The following is a 20,539-nucleotide window of genomic DNA, read 5'->3' on the forward strand; positions in this document are numbered from 1 at the left end:
GGGCATTCCATCTCTTTTGTAGTTGTCTTTTCTTCTCCTAATCTCTTAATGTTGACATTCCCCACAACTAGGTTCTCAGCTTTCTTCTCTTCTCTATCTGCACCGAACCCCTTGGCTATTTCATGGCTTTAAATATGATCTTAGTGCTAAAGACCATCATATTATATCTCTAGTCCAGACATCTTTCCAAAGTCCAGATGCCTATATCTTTCTTTGCTTCAATGGTCAGTAAATGTTCCAAACTTCATATGTCCCATACTAAACCGATCTCCCCTAAAGCCTGCTCCATGATCACCCTTCATTGTTCACTTAATTACAAGTCCACTCTCCTTACTCACAGGTCAAAAAAGGTACTGTCCTCACACTTAATATCCAATCTCTCAGGAACTCCTATTAGCTTGAAGCCTAAAATAAATCCAGTTTCTAGCCATTTCTCACCTTTTCCACTTCCCTCCCACCACCACCCCAGATGTAGCCACCACCACCTCTGGCCAGAATTCCTGCCATCATTTCTTAACAAATTTTTCAGTTCATTCTTGTTCCCCTGCCATCTAGTCTCCCTGAACTGGTCTGTATGAAATGTCTAGACATGAATTTCTAATCATATCATCCCCTGCTCAAAGCCCTTAAATGTTTTTGTTTCCTTCTCAGGGTGAAGTGGATGTACTTAACAATGCTCTACCAGAACTTTAATGATGTGGGTTCTATTACCATTTTGACTTCTCTGGTCCTCATATTCCTCTAACAGGTCAGGTGTGTTTTTCCTGCCTTAGGTAGGACCTTAGAGCCACAATTCCCCCTTCTTGCTATTTTGTTCTACCAATTTTTGCATGGCTCACCGTATTCAAGTCTTCTTCCAGCCACCGGTTCTCTGAGTCACCAAGTTTTTCACTTATTCTAATCTTCCCTTTAGGTCCCACAGTCCATCTTTCTCCATTCTCAACATCCTCAGGTAGGTATGGCTGTGATCGACTCTCCTCCTTTAATGACCTTGAGAACTCTGGAAGTAGCAGCTCTTGATAAGTAGCCACTTTTAGTTTAGAGACAGCAAATCTTACTTTTTTGTGGTCTCTTCATATATCTCTAGGAATTTCCTTACAATGCAAAGCGCTGTGTATGTTTCATTCTCTAAGGATAAATTTGTTTTGCAGAAACAGATGACACAGAATGCAAACGAAGACACTGACTACTCTTTTTCTGAACTACGTGTCTTTAGCAGCCTTATAGGGAACCCTCAGGTGCTGTTGGATAGTGGCTCTTATATTTAGGTTCTGATGTGTGAATGATTAAATGGTGGCGATCTTAAATCCCTTTGTCAATTTCTCTTTACCTGTTAATCAACCTTTAAGTTTCTGGAATTCCTCCTTCAGGTCAGGCCCCACAAGCATGAAGATACTTTCTGACACAGGATTTTTCTTTGTGAGACATTCGTTGCTGGTATTCACAAGGGTTGTATGTAGATCAGTAATGCCACGTCTCCTTTCCAGAGGACCACTTTTTCATTGATATCCTTATTATAAAAAAAAAAAAAAAAAGTGATTTAATAGCGTCTTTCCAAAATGTTTCAGCTGCAGTATTAGAAGCATTTAATTCATCTTCACACAGTTGCCTAGCTCTCTGTTCCTATCTACATCCACAAACTGGGATTGTGCCCCTATGGAATCTATGGAATGGAAACTTTAGCTTGCCTTTTTGCCAAATTCCTCAGCAGTTCAGTATTCACTGGAGACTTTCGAGCATTCTGGTGGTCTCATCTGGGCAGCAAACGGGGCAGGTTAAGCTCCTTATAGAAAGTTAACAAGCATGTCAACGTGTCTATTACATGATAAACCTCAATAATTATTTTAATTACTTTTTTTACTTCTCATTTAACATCTATACTTAAACGTATGGTTGTACTTCTCATACCTTATTATAATTGCCTGCTTACTTATCAGAAACCCTCCACTAAACTATTAGTTTCTTGAGGACAAGGGATATGATGAGTTTACATTCATTCCTCAAGAATCTGTGAGTGGGTTGATTGAATGAAGTCCATATAAATTAGTCATAGGGTTCTGCATTACCTGACAATTTCAAGCATTGGGTGGATAATGATTCAGGAAGTTATTATAAAAGGAATTATATCAAATGGCTCAATATCCACCCCTATGCCTTACATCTGTGAATAGCAACAGTGCTACATATCAAAATATGTTTCATATTTTGGACACTGAAGAGCAGAAATTATCAAAAATGATATATTATTTTCAGGATATTAGTTATATTAAGGCAAAAAATAGGCTAGTTATTTTAAGAAATTTTTCAACAATGATTGAAATAAAAACATTTTTAACATGTTATCTAGAAATATTAATCTATCACATATTACTTTCTTCAAGTATATTAATGTATCAAACATTACTGTGTAAAAAGAAAAATCAAAGATTATAGATTAATTTAGGAAATATAATTTTATAGGCACGTTTGTATATAAAAACATAAAACTGTAAAAAACCTATAAAAACTTTTTATAAAAACTATACATAATTATCAATAATTACAAAATTTAAGAAGAGGAACATGGCCATAGCTTCCTAGAGAGAAACATATCAATTTCCTAAGGTATCTTCAGGAGATTTCTCAATTTTATCCTACTGTAGTTGAACAATTTTAAATCCAAGTTTAATTTATGTAAGGTGTGTCTTATTCCCTAATTTCCTAATCTATTCCTTAGATTGTATAAAATGAAAATTTTTGTGATATCAGAACAAATTCATATCAATGTGAGGGTGGAAACATTTCCCATTTGTGTAATTTTTCCATTAGTTATGAAGAATGGGGCTCTCCACTTAGAATGCAGTTGGTGAGATGAGGTTCTAGGTTATCCATGTACCATGCAGAAATTTCTGCAATGATAGAAGTGTTTATGGTCCAGTATGGTGGTCAGTAGCCACACGAGACTATTTAACACTTGAAATGTGTCTAGGGCAACTGAGGAACCAAGTTTTTAATTTAATTTAATTTAATTTAATTTAATTTAATTTAATTTTAACCATATAAATTTAAACCATAAATTTAACCATGGTGTCAGTGACTACCATATTGGGCAGTGCAAGTCTAGAGAAATCTCTCTTATGTTCTGAATTGGGCCATAAATTAATAGACCTTTCCAATCTATCCCTATATTACATCTGAAAATACATTAACTGGTAGGTTTTCTCACTTACTGAACATGGTGCAAGAGTAATAAAACTCTTTTCAAGATGCCATTTTCATAAATTTGAATTTACTTGGAAAAAATCAGTGATGAAATTTAGATCCATGAAAATTAGGCTGCTTGCATTATAACTCTTCATTATTTAGGCAGGCAGTGTGACATGATGTAAACCTACATCATTACATGTGCTCATATATTTATATTATGTCATCAGTTTGAATTGTTTATCTAAGGGAGACAGCTATTTTAAAAATGCAGATAAAGTAATGACTAAAACACTCCGTTCGCATCCATTCTATTACTGAACAGGTGCCACCCTGCAATTTCATGACACATAAATGGTGAAAACAAAAATGTGTTCGGAAAGAATATGACATAAAATTGATGTTAAAAAAAAGCATAAGCTACAATACTGGTATTGCTAGAACCGATATTTTCACAGGTGGGAAAAATGTTTACTAGATATTTTAGAACATATTATTGAAATCAAACTTGATGATATTTAAGTTTTGGAAATATATGCACTTTATCTCATTAGCCTCTTACAGCAGGTGTCATTAAGTGAGTCTACTTTGGAAAGGTAACTTCCAAATGTTACCAATAATATGTATTAATATTGACAAAATAGAATAGCAGTTATTTTACCATCATTTTATAGTCTATATCTCTAATCATTTTGGATGTTCAAGTAAGTAAATCTAAACCCCAAACAAGTAAAGAAGTCTGGGCACTTACTTCTGGGTCTTTTGTCTTTAGACAGAATAGACAGCTTCTGTGATTCTAAATTTTATTTTATTTATTTTATTTTATTTTATTTTATTTTATTTATATATTTATTTAATTTTTGTGATCTTAACTTTTAACTTTATGTTCCAAACAGGAATACTTTTCATGTATATATATAAACAAAACCAATGCCATACTTTGCCACTTAACAATGCATTCTTTAATGAAAGTGGAATTATTTTTAAATATTATATTTTAAAAGACAAAAAAGAAATAGAACCTGAGTGAATCCACATAATGCATATAGTTATTTAACTTCTCATTAGTACCTGTTATAAATACTTTTCTCATTATTTGATGCAATTTAAAATAAAATGCACATAAAGTGCAATTGTAAAAAATAAAAAATGTAAAATGATGAGATTTTAGAAAAATTAAATACTCCAAGAACTTAAATAGTTTTACTGTAATCAAATATGGCAGTTAGCTTAAAGTTTTGTAGAAATAAAAATATTTAAAAAAAATAGAAAAGCAAGCCCCAAATGTCACAAACGTAGAATAGTATATGGTTATGGTATTATAACGAAAGTGGATGAGTAATTTGACATTTATAATATTGTCCTTTATATTAAAATATACACTACCTTGTGATAATAAAAACGTTTTCTCAAAACTGAATTCTAACAGGAATTTGCTAATGTCCTATGTGAGTCATACTGAACAACATGATGGGAAATTCCTTCAAAAGTGCTTTTGCAAAAGATGCAAGGACGTATTTCACATGGTCATTTCATTTGGATGTTTTATTCTAGGGAAGTAGGTTAAAGATGTCCAGGTGTATGGATTTCTGGTTCTAAATTGATTTTTCATAAAGCTTGGAAATTAGAAGAGAAATTATTAGTTACTAAGTGTTTTGGCCATCCTTTTCCAATTATAGATTCTCGAAGCTAGACTTTCAAGGGGAAGGTTGCTGGAGCCCAAGACTGAGCAGTAGTAAATGTGTGGAGACAAAAGTTGTGCATTAGCAACATTGACAATGAACAATTCCCGTTCTTGGTGTAAACTGTGTGGCATAGCACAGTATTTACTCTGTGTCATGAAAACTCAAGAACCTGAATTATAGTTTATTCAAAAGAGAGAGAAAAAGTTTTATATATGTACAGGAATAGATTGAGAATCCAATCAAAACTGGCTCAAATAATCCCCAATTTGTAGTACTGGATCTCCTGGATTCACTGAATAAATTCTCACTTGCCAAGCTAGATTTCCACATCATAGAGCACAGTCTAATTAATCTGGTTAGAAAAAATTGACATCAAGTGTGACTATCCATTTTGACCATTAAATTAATTACGACTACACATTGAAATACCTAACATTTGTATGGTTCCATAAAGATTTAATTAATATATCATCCCAGGCCAATAATTTGAATGACTACAGTATATGGTAATTATAATCAAATGTCATTCTGCTTACCTTTTCTGTTATTTAACCATTCATCTGAGATTTTCACTATAAAGATAAAAATCTTATGGGGGGAAAATAAAAATTTCTGGGATAGTATATGTGACTCTATGGACTCTATGGAAGTTTGGCATCAAAAACTGTTTCTTGTATTTATTCATAATTTCCTCATTTGACAAACGCCAGGCTTTAAAATGGTCTTAAAGTTTATTCATCTGCATTTTGTTTATGTTAATATAAATTATGTATTTGAATTTCTGTCTCTTTTGCAATAGGGATAATACTCAAATTCATGAAATTTCCATATATTTACATTTGGATGTTTATTTCTCTGTGCCTCAATATCATTGGACATATGCTCCTATTATATAATGATTGTGTTGACTTTCATTTGTTCTTAAGCTTCTCTTTCAACCTTAGCTGCAAATTGGAACCAATTGGGAAGCTTTAAAAATTTTTATGCTTTGACTCCCTCTAACCCAAGATTCTGATTTAATTGGTCTCGGGTCATATCTGAGCACCAGTAGTGTGCAAAAGTCTCCCAGTTATTCTTACATATGGCCAAGTTGAGAATTACTGCTCTCAACTGTAAGATTCTTAAGGGTAGGAGCCATGGCTTATTCATCCTTGTATTTGCCTAACACAGTACCTGCCATATGTATTTAATTTCAGAACATATGTTACTGGATATTATCCAATAATAAAAAAAAAAACCATTCATGTAGTTAACCTCACAAAGGTATTCCAAGTCTTTTTAAAGAGCCAAAATTTTCTATTCAAAGGACTTTAGGTTTTCCTCTCAGCAGTTTTGATCTTCTTTATTAGCACTAAAATTTATTATTTTTTTCCTTCATGGACAAAACCTAAAACAAGAAAAAATATGCTGTCATGTTACCTACATTAAGAAAAACTAAATATTCTGTTTAATTCCTCTTATTAAAAAAAAAAATTCAGCCTCTCCTTTTCCATGTGATCTTAGTTCCTCATTCTTTCAGTATTTACTTTACACTTAAATAAATTACATTCCTAAATGTCATGTATACAAGATTGGCTTGGTTTAGAAATAAATTATTCTCTGTACAAGCATTTTAAACCCAACTGACACCTGAACATGATTTTAAATTAGTGGTTTTCAACCAGAGACATGGTAATGTCTGGGGACATTTTTTGGTTGTCACATCTTGGGGGAAGGGGACTGTCACTGGAATCTAGTGGGTAGAGACAAGGGATACTGCTAAACAACCCACAATGCACTGGACAGTTTTCACAATGAAGAATCATTGACCCAAAATGTCAATAGCACTGAGGTTGAGAAAGAGGTTGCAAATTAAACACAAATGCAAATTAAACATAAGTAGTTTAAAATAAATTATATTATTTTTTCATTGTTTCTTTTTATTCTAACGAAAACTCAATGAAATGAGTTTATGCTTTCCAGAAGTGCTGATATCTTAAGGTATTAGAAATAAAAAATCAAAACATTCTACAGAAATGGAACTGGAGAAGTGTGACAAGAATTTCCACCATTGAAATAAAAAGTCACTAGTGGCTTTATATTTCACTCTAGTGAAATGTAAATTTGAAGGCCAGGCTTGTTCTTGGAAGGAAAAAATTCTTATATATATATGTACGGGAGTAGACTGCAGAACCATTCAAAATTTGTCACCGGTCGTGACATTTGTCATACAGCTTCTATTTAGAAGATGGTACTATTTTCTCTAAGTATTCATTCATTCATTCACTCACAAATCTTCTTACATTGTCCTGGTCGTGTCCTGGTTCTTACATTGTCCCTCATGGTCCTGAGATTGGAAATGTCTACTGATTTATCTATCATTAATCAATCTCCTAGCCATAGCCAATCTATAAAGTTTCCCATCAGAATTTAATGCTTTAAGTGATATCTCTAGAGTGGATGGTGTGATATGCCACTCATATCCCCCTTTCAAATGGAGGCACTCATTCCACCGGCTTCCGAGAGTGTTGCCTACTGACGATTCAGAGCTGCATTTCTCTGTGGGAATTGCCTTTGCAGAGTCAGCCTGCATAGACTGAACAACATATGAGAGGCTACCAAAGCCCAGCCATTTTGCATTAATTTGGGTCAGTTTTGAAAGCTCTTTCCAGTTTTAGGACTCCACGTGGGATTGGCATTGGCTAATGCCTCTATTGTAACTTATTACAGTTCAGCTTTTCCCTTTGCTTAATACTGGCACCTTCAGTTCCTTACAGGTGTTCCTGGGAGCATCCACAATAAAATCCCTGCTTATAAATCTCAATCTCAGAGTATGCTTCTAGAGAAATCGATCTAAGATAATAATATCCTGGAATGGTATTTGGAAACTAGGTCATCCTTTGGCTTATTGACATTGAGAATTTCATTACTAGTGATAAGTGGACTATCAATAGCTCCTGATGTGCAATAGGGTCAATTATTACAGTTTCATTCGGTTGTGATCAGGTATTAAACAACAGAAAGGAAGGCAATGGCCAGTGCAATACCTATGCTGTTTGAGAGAAACAGAATATTCACTGCAAAGGTTTTGAAGTTGGAAGAGTTTTGTTAAGTGTATTAGATAAATAAAACAATAGGCTAAAGATGATTTTGGACAATGTGAAAAAAGTATAAATGTCAAAGAAGTACCTTGGTAGCATGTAAAGATATAAGCATTCCTGTTAGGCAGAAGATAGAAGAAAGCAAGCATCAGGCCCAGCACTTACTAAAATGGCTCTCTAGAGAAGGTAAAACTCTCATCTCCACATCGGCTACACCAATATTAGAGCATTGGTTTGGAAGGAGTGGGGCATTGAGATTTGAAATAACTATATATGGGTTGGTGCATTCAAGAATTTTAAAATGCCAGATCTTCCTGAACATTCTGGATCTGCAGCTCACTATCCCTTTTAAAATCTGATCTTCCTCTCTTGGTGAATAAAATGCAGAGAACTCTGTTTTGTATTCCAACATAAACTTTTTCAGGATCTATCACCTCTCCTTCTGACCAACGTACCAATAATTATATACCATCTAGGAAAATGCTGGGAGCTGCAGGTTCTAGCCAACATGAAGACACTGAAGAGACATATATGGGACAGGGTATTAAAAATGATGGCTTAAGGAGGATGGGGTAAAAAGTTGGATAACAAAGAGTGTATCCATGTAAGAGCATTCTTCCATGATACAGCAGTTAGCTTCCTGGCACGGACTCAGAGAGATGACACTATTATGTTAGTAGAATGTCTCTTGGAAGGTTGAATAATGCAATAGTCCACACAATGTGAACTACAAATGCTGGCTGCCATGGAAAACAGTGAGTAAGAAGCTGAAAGACTCAGAGAAGTGGGGATGCTAACATGAATATATCATACGAAACCCAAACCTCACAACTAAAGGAGAGGTCAGATCCCAAATGAGGAAGACCTTGCTATACTATGGCAAATCTATACAGCCATGATTTTCCCTAACTTCTCAAAGGTATCTATGACTGTTTGCTTAGATAACTGTGTTTTTGGAAAAAGGGAATACTCAAGCATTAGAATCACTATTAGACACAGAAGCTCAGTTGACATTAATACTCAAGGACCTAAAGTATCACTATATTTTCCATGTTAGAGTAGAGACCTAAAAGGCCAGGTGATAAACCCACGTCCAGTTTTCAATAGGTAATGAACCTACTTCCAGTTTGCAATGGGCCTACTTTGTCTATAGATTGACTCAGTAATCATTTCCCTGATCACCCAATGTGTAATTAAAATTGTTACATCTACTTGACCTGTGGGGAAAGAGCTATCATAGTGGGGAAGGTACAGTGGAAGTCTCTGAGACTGCTACACACCTTCAACAAACATATTAAAACAAAACATTGTTTCATCTTAGGAACAATTAGAGGTTCATATCACCTTAAATGACTTAAAGAATACAGGAGTGGCAGTCTATATCATATCACTATTTAACCTGAGTCCATTCTTTCATTGAAAAAAAAGTAAAACTAGCAGAAGTACTAGTTGGCACAACCAAGTAGTGCCTCATTTGAAGCTGCTGCACTGAATATGATATCTTTTCCAGAATCAATTGACACGACTAGTGTACAAAATGTGTGAGCACTGATCTGGCACATGCATTCATCTCCATTACTATGATAAACGGAGATCAAAAGTTTACACTTATGTGGGACAAGAAGCAGTGTACATTTTCAGCTTTGCTTTAAGACCAAGCTAACTCTATACTTAGTCTATTATATCAATAGTATCAGGTTCCTCAAAATAGATAACAAGAAGTAGAAAACACATTGGAGGCTTTGGAATGACACTCTAGAGAGTGGGAGATAAGCTTTACAAATATTTAAGCCTTAGAAATTTAGTTCACTGGGGTATGTCTGCTCATATCTTCTAAAGGAAAGGACTAGCAACTGTATCTTGTGCCTTTCAGCACTAAGAAGGACACATGTTGCTTGCTAGGCTTTTTTTAGGTTCTGGTAAGAACATAATTCACAGCTGGAAGTACTCTTTATACTTTTTACCTGATGATATGGAGGTCAGTCACATCTGAATTGCATGGAGAATGTGAAAGAACTCTTCTACAAAGTAAACACTATAGTGCAAGCCCACTGCTTGGGCCATATATTCTGGTAGACCCTGGAGGTACCTGTGATAAGAAAATGATATATAGTGTTTATAGCATGTCCCAATATAGAACCACAATTTGAAGACCCAGGGTTTTTGAGAAAGAATGTACCATCTGTAATGGAGAACTATGCACCATTTGAAAAACAGCATCTAGCCTATACTGAGTCTTGGCAGCAATGGAGTGTCTGATCATAAGACATCACCTGAACATGTAGTCAGGGCAATACATTATGAGCTGGATTCTCAGACCAAAAATTGATAAGGCTTGGTGGGTCCAACAGCAATTCCTCAGAAGATAGCCAAGATCTGGCATAAGAAGGGCCAGAAATCAGAATGAGCTGCATGCACATGTGGCCCAGAACCCATATCAAGCTCCTCTGTTGTTCCAGTGCTTTTCATTCAGCTCACACCTATGAGCATTTCGCAGACAATCCTTTTGACTGGCTGACAGAGGATGGAAGAATCCCAGGATGTGTTGGCTTAATATGTTAATATAAACTGGAAATGAGTTGCTGTGGTGGTATATCTCCACACAGGAGTAGCTCTGCAACAACGTGGTAAAGGGTCATCTGTCCAGTAGACAGAACTTTGTGTGATCTACCTAATCATCTATTTTGTGTGGATAGAGAAGTAGCTTGAGATAAGAGTACATATAGAGTCATTAGCAGTGATTAATGTTTTGGCTGGTTAGTCAAGGGTCTGGAAGGAAAAGAATTGGAAGATTAGGGACAAGATATGAAAAAGAGGCATGTGGATGGATGCATAAATGTGAATACAAATGTAAAGATCTTTGTATTACACATTAATGTTCACTGGAAGACATTCAAGAGAAGAAAACTAAAAATTAACCACATAAACACAATATTTTAGCCAGCCTCTATCACTGACAAGAATAATGGGCTCATAAACAGAGTAGCTATGGTGGTAGGAATAGACTATGCATGGCCTCAAAACTTGGTCTCAAAAAACAGAACAAAACAAACAAACAAACAAAAACAAAAAAATACCTTAGTCTCCAGCTCATCAAACCATGCTTCTGTACAATGTCCAAATTCCAACAAAAGAGAGGAATTCTGAGCCCCCTTTACAACACCATTCACTGAGAGGACCAACATACTACTGGCTGCAAATGGATTATATTGAACACTTTTTATGCTGCAGTAGGGCTAATAATTAGACTTGATAGGGATTACACATATTTGGGGTATAGATTTTCCTTTTCTATTTTAGCCAACACTACTAGCCAAAGGTTCAGACAGTGCTTAATCCCACTGATACCGGATACTGAAAAAATTGCTGTGTACTAAGGAGTCCACTTTACATCAAGGAGATGCAGCAGGGGGCGTATGACTATGGCTACAACACATTCCACACCAGTTAGAATCTGCTAACCTAATAAAGTAAAAAGTCAGCCTTTGGAAGATATATACTTGGGGGGCAACTTGAATATGTTGCTCTCTGAGGATGAGACACTTCTAATGTTATATGGCCTAAATTGTCCCCAGTAGCTAAAACACATGGGTTCAGGAAACAGAGGATGGAAGTAGGAGAGTGGTCAACTTGCCATCATCTCCAGGGTCCCACTTAGGGGATCTTTGCCCTTTAGGTGCAAGTTTAGGTTCTGAGAATCTTGAGCAGTGACATCCAATAGCAATTTTTGCAATGATCGTTATGATCACTATCCAAGCTGTCTAGAATGCATGTGGCTATTGAGCATGTCAAATGTGGCTAGTGTGACTGAGGAACTTTCTTTTCTATTTAATTTAATTTTAATTAATATGAATGTAAATTCATATAGCCACATGTTTGTTGCTGGCTATAATACTGGACAGTTCAAGCCTAAGGACTTAATTCCTGGAGAGAAATGGTTTGGCCAGAAAACAAAGCAAGAGTCCCAATGAACATTTAAATTTAATCTATGACTGATGCTCAGTCATTTTCAGCTCCTCATGCTGAAAGGAGAAAAGTCCACAAGAGAGATCTCCTGACTCTAATCAGATCCATTGTTTCTAATCATCTGCAGGAGGAAAAGCTCCTGACATACTATAGGGTAAGGAAAAATAGGTTTATTACCTAGATGATCCACTAAAGCATCTCTTTACACTTTCTACACAAAAAGTGCCTATTCCTAGGCAAGTTTTTTTCCTAGACAACTTTTAACAGTACATGGACAAGTGCAGCAGCCAGCGTCTGGGAAGACACAGTGAAATGGACTCAGGACTTTCAGAGATTATGTTCAGAGTCACCTAAGCATATAAGCTACTTAGAACAGCACAGATGTCAGCCAAGAGTGAAGACAACCTAGAATTAGTAGTATAGGAGAAAGATGAAAATCATCAGTTGCAGCCCAAGAACAGCTGTAGTAATGATAGAGATATAAAGTGCTGTAATTCTTTCAAAAAAAATCTTCCTCTTACAGATTTTTCCAGAAACAAGACCAAATAAAATCAAGGAGTTGTTCTCAGAGGATAGCTGTCCATATGAAGTGATTGGATGCATAGTAAACAGACTTTGTGGTGAAACACCCAGATTTTCTGTTCAGGAACACTCATTTCTTCAGAAGACCAGAGTATTTGCTGTTAAAGACTCACACCTTTTACCCTTCTCAGAGAAAGAAGTGTTTTGCCCAAAGCTATGCCCACTCTCTGACACCAGCCTCATCCAATGTCTATTCCTTGAGGGATACAAAAGGCCTCTACCTTTGTGTCCATGTAGGAGAAAATGTGAAGGGCCTCTCCAACTGCAGGATTTCCTATGGCATCAGCCAAGACCTCTTGTTTATTAACACTGCTATTCAATCTCTCCCTTGCACAATTTCTGTTTCTTCACTCTTTATAGCTCTTGTTCCTGAGTATATTCTCCAATAGACCTCGTCCAATGATCCCAGAGTTTATTTCTGGGAACCCTAACTTAAGACTCAGAGTCCTTACTTTATCACCTGGTCCATAAAATGCTCCTTGATTCAGGTTTGCTCTCACATGAAAGTTGACGCTTCTCAGAATATCTTGGTCCCTTAGAATGTCATCACCTGTGGAGTATTTGGAGTTTTCATTTTCTTCCTGTCTGATAGCCCTTTCTCCACTCCTAAAACCATTTTATGATTGGGGAAGTCCAGTCCAGGCCAAGAGTCCTGCTTGCTTGGGGCTAAACACTAGACACATTGACCAAATGAAAATAACAGACATAGGTGATTGATAGGGCTGTCAGCCAAGCGTCTCACATTCATCCTGTGCCTGGGTATGTTTTACAATATCTGTACTCTTCCTAGGTCTCAAACCATATCATTGTTTCTCATGGCTCTGGTTTCACTTCCTTTGCTTCTGTGTATCATAACATTTCCCTCATGGACATGGTTTCATCATTTAGGAAGTCATTTTTACCATCCCAAGTGTGTTTGCTTTATAGATGTGCATGGTCTTGTCTCACAGATCCATCTATTTGAGCATAAGTTGTCAGCTGGTATAACCTAATATTATCTAGTCAAAATACCCCCCTCAGCCCACGTGTGAGAAAGAGTTAAATTTGAGGATTGGTACTTGTTTAAAAACAGAAATCAATTAAATTGCCTTGGACCTGCTTTATGATACTAACTTACTAAGAAGGTATTAAAGATGACATTTTGCTTTGCTTTTATTTTTTCACCTGTATTGGACTTTGACGTTATAATGCTTCTAGCCAGTCTGCAGCAGTTGTGATGGCACGAATCATTAAAACCACTGATTTTTGCAAGTTATACCATGTGTAATTTACAGTTTACTTTATGAGAATACTTAATGTACGAAGTGATTTATACAAGTTATTTTTTTGTCTTTATAGCATGTATGTGAAGTAAGTACTCAAATTATTTTTTAGATTTTCTTCCCCTAGGATTCTTTCCCTCCAGTTATTCCTATCCCCACCTTTAAATAAATATATGCAGATAATTGGCCTTGGATTTTTGCCTTAGAGAAGTGACATTTATTGCAGATGATGATGATGATGATGTTGGTGATGTTGATGATGATGATGATGATGATGATATCAATAATAATAAAAGTATTCTAAACCTTCCTGGCTTCAAAGACATAAATCCAATTAAAGATGTAACCTTTATGATTCATAGGCAGATATAACCATAACAGAGTGTTTTTGAGATAGAAACTGCAAGAAAAGAGAGGGGGCGATTTCCTCAGGAGGAGAAAAGCGTATCCTCCTAACTTTGGAGGAAAGTATATTACAATAGGGAGTAATGAGCCATTGGTGATAGTTTTGTAAAACCAAAAGAAAAGTGTCTTGTGTTCTATTTTCTGGGCAGAGCCCTCAGTGAGGTGATGAGCCTACACAGAGGCTAGAAGAGGACCTGTGCATTTCCTTCCAGGTGGAGCCTTTGGAAGGCAGCAGACTCCCAGAGACACAATGGTGGCTATGAGGTCTAGTACAGATGTCTAACAGAAGTGAATATCCTGATGATGGGCACAAGTAGCAGATATCTTCCCATGCCCCAAGTGTGGTTCTGAAGTAACAGAAGAAAATGTGGGATTGAAGAATCCAGTGGGCAGGAATAGGGAATGATCAGCAGTAGCCTATTGGACTGATGGAAATAAGCAAATGGGACAGTGTGTTTTTCAGCATGTGTCTTCAAAGACAAATGACTCTTCTTAAGCTTCAGCGATTTAGAGGTTTAAAATAGAAATTAAGCCATATCTTATTTAAAAAAAAAGGAAAAGGAAAGAAAAGGAAAGGAAAGGAAGGAAAGGAAAGGAAAGGAAAGGAAAGGAAAGGAAAGGAAAGGAAAGGAAAAAGAAGAGTCACAGGATATGGAATTCTATTTAGGGACCTAACACTGTCAGTGACTAAACAATTTTCCCAAGTTTAGTACCAGTAATGGTGGTAGGGAAGGAAGAAGCATTCAGGCTTTCCCGCTTCAAACCAAAAATTTCCCTCTTCCTTTCATCACCAATATATATTTACTTTAAAGAGTCACTTTTTAGTTCTGAAACCTATAACCCCATTCTACACATGAGAAAAAAATATGGAAAAAATATGATCTGAAGGTCTTTCTAAAAAACACCTAACCTGTACTCCTCTAAGGTACAAACTTCCACTTATAAGATAAATAAGTACTAGAGGTACAATGTACAGCTTGGTGACTATGACTAACACTGCTGTAGGACAGGTAGGGAAGTTGTTAAGAGAGGAAATCCTAAAGGTCCTCATCACAAGAAGCAGGTCTTTTCTTTTTATTGTATTGAGATAATGGATTTTGACTAAACCTGTTGTAGCAACCATTTCACAACATATGTCAATCAAATCATCATGCCATACACCTTAAATTTATATAGTGATGTCTGTCAATTATTCCTCAATAAAACTTGAAGAAAAATTTAAGAACAGTAAACAAACAAACCAACAAAAAAACAATAAAAGTCTGAAAAAGTGTCACAGCAAAGAGGAGCCCAAGGAAGCGTGATTGTTACATAGAACATGGTATCCTGGCTGAGGTTCTGGTACAGAAGAAAAACTTTAGGCAAAAATTAAGAAATTTGAATCAAGTATGGATTTTCTTCCACAATCACATATCAATATTGGTTCATTAACTATGACAAAGGTATCATGCTAAACAAAGATGTTAATAAAAGGGGGAGCTGGCTGTGGGGTTTATGGGAATGCTGTGCTATTCTTTAAACTTTTCTGTAAATATAAATCTATTCTAATATTAAAAGTTTATTTTAAAAATAAGACAGGGGCACCTGCGTGGCCCAGTAAGCTAAGCATCTGACTCTTGGTTTCCACTCAAGTCATGATCTCATAGTTGGTGAGTGTGAGCCCCGTGTAGGGCTCTGTGCTGACAGTGCAAAGCCTGCTTGGGATTCTCTCTCTACCTCTATTTTTGCTTCTCCCCCACTCATGCTCTTTCTCTCTCTCAAAATAAATAAGTGCACTAAATAAATAAATAAATAGAAAAAAAAAAGTTACTGAGTATGCCCATCCTGGAAACCTACATTTGTTTTAAAGACATCACATTCTGGCCTCTCTGTCAGAAATAATACTCCTCAGAATAATACTACATCCCTATTCAATTTTCCACTAATTCTTTTTTTTTTTTTTTTTTACAAAAACTCTAGTTTGGCTTGATTCAATGTGCTTTCAATTTTTCATTTTTACTCTTGGTGTTTCTCGCACCTCGTAAACCCAGACTATGATAGTATAAATATAGATAGATGAATAACTAGATCTGCAGATAGCAATATATGACAGACACAATCACAGACACAGTAATGCACAGTTGTACTAATACACATGCAGATAAACACACACCAAACACCTTACTTCTCAGAGTCAGAGAAGTGGGTGATTAAAAACCATGTAAGTGGATATTTGTTGCTATTTACTGCAAGGCTTTTGTAAGTTACTTTGTATTTTCTAAATTCAATTTTCTTATCTGAAGTGGGGAAAATAAAACCTATATGGCAGAGATAGCATTTAAATTAGTGACAGTATGCGAGCAGAAGTTTTGACCCATAATAGGGGCTCCATTTTATTATGAGGTACAGAAAATCTAATGGCCACGTTCAATTTCATGGTTTCTGGTCAACTACAATGTTCAATCGTGTTCTTTAGTCATCCCCTCTTTAGGCCTTTCTAACTGCAGGTCTATTATTTTCCCTACTTGTGCAGTTCTTATATATGTGAATCATATATGTTTATGTGATGCATCGATGTCTATGCCCTGAGAAGTAAACAGCTGCAGGCAGAAGATGAACAAGGATCTGAGAAACACGGGATCAACACAGTGTGTCTTTGACTTAGTAATGAAGACAAAAACCAGTACCATGAGTATTTGCAATTTAGGGATCATAGGAACTTGGAGCCTCATTGCAAACTTTTCTACTGTGGAGAAGAGAGGTCAAGCTTAGACATATGTTCTTATTAACAAGAGTCATTTAAAGATGGCTTGGACTCTATCAGCCTGAAGACACTCAGAGCTTGTCCCTTGTGTGCACTTTCTTCATTTGTGAGAGGCTCCCTTCTGTGTGCCTCTAAATTCAGCTTTCTTGATTTGAGCAATGTGTCTCCTTAAACTGACTGCTCTTGAGCTCTGGCAAGTTTCTGTATGCCAGTAATATAATTCACAACATCTTTTTGTCTAGGTCTACTTCCCTTGGTATCATACTCCATTGGATAGTATGATTTTTTAAAAATGATCTCAAGTCAGCATTCCTAATGGGGATTCCCATGAGTTCTCTGGAGGTTCATGTACTTTGCCTGCTTTTTGAATGGGAATACGATTCCTTTATCGATTCCACTCCATGCCACAAGAGACTTTACTTTCTTAAGAATAAATCAGGAACTGATCTTCTGGGGGTCTCACAATAGGGTCATAGTCCTTACTCTTTTGGTGGTATTCCTGAAGCCCCTCTTACTGGGCATCCAGAGAGGCAGGAATTGCCCCCACCAACATACCCAGAGGGAAGATATGGAATAGAGCTCAAATCACACTTACTGTTCTCTAAAGACATGCTCTACACATTTTCCCTATCTCTTGACCCCCTTTCACCCCTCAGTAGATGTGACAGTTCCTGAGTCAGCTATAGGTTTTCTACCTTGAAATTCTGTTGGTGGTCTAAAATCTCATTTGTGATATAGCATCTTGTGGAGTCTTGGTTCCTTAGCAGAAACTCCAAATTTCACATCTTCTTACATGTACCACATAGGTGATGGTGTAAACTGGAGGATATTAAGATACTTTCCTCAGTGGAACTTTATTATTATTCATCTACGTGAGAGAGAGCCCTTAGGAATGTGAATCACAGTGCAATTAGTATTGAGTCTGTTATGGGTTAAATAGACTTCTGTGGAACACTGTGAAGGTTTCTCAAAATTTGTAGCAATACTTGTTTGGGAAAATGAGATCTAATTTCTAAACACAAAAATTGTCAACTACTATTCTGGAATAAACTTATTGTAAGTTAAGAGCTTGCTCAAATTGGTGATTGACTTGCTACACAAACCCTCAATGACCTTCAGGCAGAAGCACATACTTTGAAGATGTCTGGCTGGAGCCATGGTACAGGTTGTGATCTGAGTACAAATTGTTGACCTTGAGGAAGCTGACAGTCCTACCCAAGTGCAACACACATTTAACAGTCTTGTCTATGTAGCCCTGCACTTCAAACAACTGAGAAAATGAATCTTATATGACCTAAACAAAATCTTTACAAATCAAAACAAACTCTTTAGGTTTTTGAAGATATTTACTTAAAAATTTCAATTGAATTTATTCCAGCCATTCATTATGGCTTAGATAAATTTAGTAAGTGAATTTGAACCCTTGTAATCTGTGATTTGAATATGGGTAGTTTTTATATTTCTTGGAATCTGCTGATAAATGCTTTTTGAATTTATTCATCTTGCCTATCATTATTATTAACAAAAGATAATATAAATTGTCCTGCAAAGGAAGACAGGTGCAATAATATTTTATGAATGGAATGCTTTCTTAAAGACTTCACATAATTTGAAACTCATATAATTCAAAATTATTTTTCTCATAGGAATAAACATAAAATAAAAATTGCATTGTTTCAAATTTGGCATCAAAATTGAGGATCCATGAATATTTTATACCACACTATTTCAAATTATCACAATCCAAATTTACATAAAATAATACCCCATTTTATTTATGTGAGCAATGACAAAGTTACAGGTAATTGTCTTAAATGTATGTTTGTTTTTTTATAGATATTAGTGATGGTAATCTCTGTATGGCTAATTCTAGATAAGAACAACAATGTTTCCTAGAGTCTAAGTATGCAAGGAATGATTATTAAATTAAGAATATACATCTTTCACCAAGTTAATCTGCTTTGTTTATAACCAGAGTGAATGGAAAACCTTTCTGATTTCCAAGTGTTGAGCTTAGACCTATGCCTCAGTGGTATACGGAACATCAAGTCTTGAGTTTCCTTCCAATGTTAATGATCACAAAATATCTCAGGGAGAACTGGGCATTGACTGGCAGCCAAGCACAGAAAGCTCAAAAAGAGTGCCTCGGTTCTATCGAAGTATGTGTTTTGTGGTCTGTTAATATTTTGCATTAAGCCAATTTTGAGCTATTAAAGTTTTTGTTTTCTTTTTTTCCTTTTATCTTTTTAAGTTTGCTAATCATCAGGAAGCACTCACTTTCATCTGGGATTTGTTTGCATTGATTGTGTTTCCTCAGGTCCTGGGCTCCATAACCAAGCTTTTAGAATTAGTGTGGGAGGTGGCTGTTATGCTAAGCTTCTAAAAAGTACTGACTCTACCCACCCTCAACATAGACCTGGGTCATAGAATTAAAAATAGGGCAAAATGTCAGACAGCCGGGAAAATATTCAGATTGAAGATATGTGCTTCAAATCTATAATATTCATTAAATTCAATTATGGTTATTTTTTGTTATGGGCCTTTTGAAGTGTTTTCTATGCATATTTGAGGTCCTTTTCTAAACATCTGTCACATAACCCTTCTCTTTTTCATCGTGGTTTAGAATTCCCTATTCTACCAACCAAGATCTCACCAAGAAACATGGTACATTCAAAATAGTTCAACTGAAAACCATTTAATAGAAAGATTAGGATGAAGGGAACCAGCTAGAGATGTCTGAGGTGCTGGCCACGTTTGAACAAAAGGAAACTATTGCTAATCCTAGACCTGAAGGAAAGAAGGGAGGGGACATTATTATCTAAGTCCAGTGAGAGATGGAACCATGGACAACCACACATCCCAGACATCCAGTGGGGAAATAAATACCATGCCTCTTCCAATCCCTCATAGTTTGCCTGTACCTCTGCCATTCACCCTCAATTGAAAGCCCAGCAAGGCAATAATAAACAAGTAACAACAACAGCAACAACAAACAACAACAAAAACAACAACAACAATAAAGCTGACAATGCATTCTGTAGAAACTAGTTTCCCAGGTCACAGAGTGGGTCAGAGGGAGGAAGAGAAGGGATCTCTGGGGGGAAATGGGGAATCACCAGGTCATCTGCTCTCTCACTGATTCTAAATCAACTATTGCCTATGAACCTCCTCCATCTGGCCCTCTCATCCTTCCATTTGCTTTTCATTTCCAAGCAAGATGTTTTAGTCTGTTTGGGCTGCTGTAACAATATACCACCAACTGGGTAGCTTATAAGCAATAGAAATGTATTTCTCGCAGTCCCACAGGATGGGAAGTATAAAATCAAGGCACCAGCGTGGTTGTGTTTGGTGAGAGCCTCTTCCTGGTTCATAGTTGGCACTTTCCTTTGTGTCGGGGGAAGGGGATCTCTGGGGCCTCTTTTTAAGAACAGTAATCCCACTGGCAAGGGCTCTATCCTCATGCCTCATGACGTAAGCAACTCACACAGGCACGACTCTTAATACCATCATCTTTTGAGGTTAGGATTTTAAATTATGAATTTTGAGATGCCACAAACATTCAGATCATAGTGCAAGGGAAGCCTATTCATTCATTTTTTTATTTATTGAGTGCAACTAAGCCATTAGCATATA

At 36.2% G+C, this 20,539-nt stretch overlaps 1 pseudogene; it reads right to left on the reverse strand.

Annotated features, from left to right (window-relative positions):
- Nucleotides 1-806: 806 nt before the first annotated feature.
- LOC145715641 (ganglioside-induced differentiation-associated protein 2 pseudogene) overlaps nucleotides 807-20,539 on the reverse strand; it is a 147,660-nt pseudogene continuing 127,927 nt past the window's right edge.

Source organism: Panthera onca, chromosome C1 (assembly GCF_046562875.1).
Source record: "Panthera onca isolate mPanOnc1 chromosome C1, mPanOnc1 haplotype 2, whole genome shotgun sequence".
NCBI classification, from domain to species: domain Eukaryota; kingdom Metazoa; phylum Chordata; class Mammalia; order Carnivora; family Felidae; genus Panthera; species Panthera onca.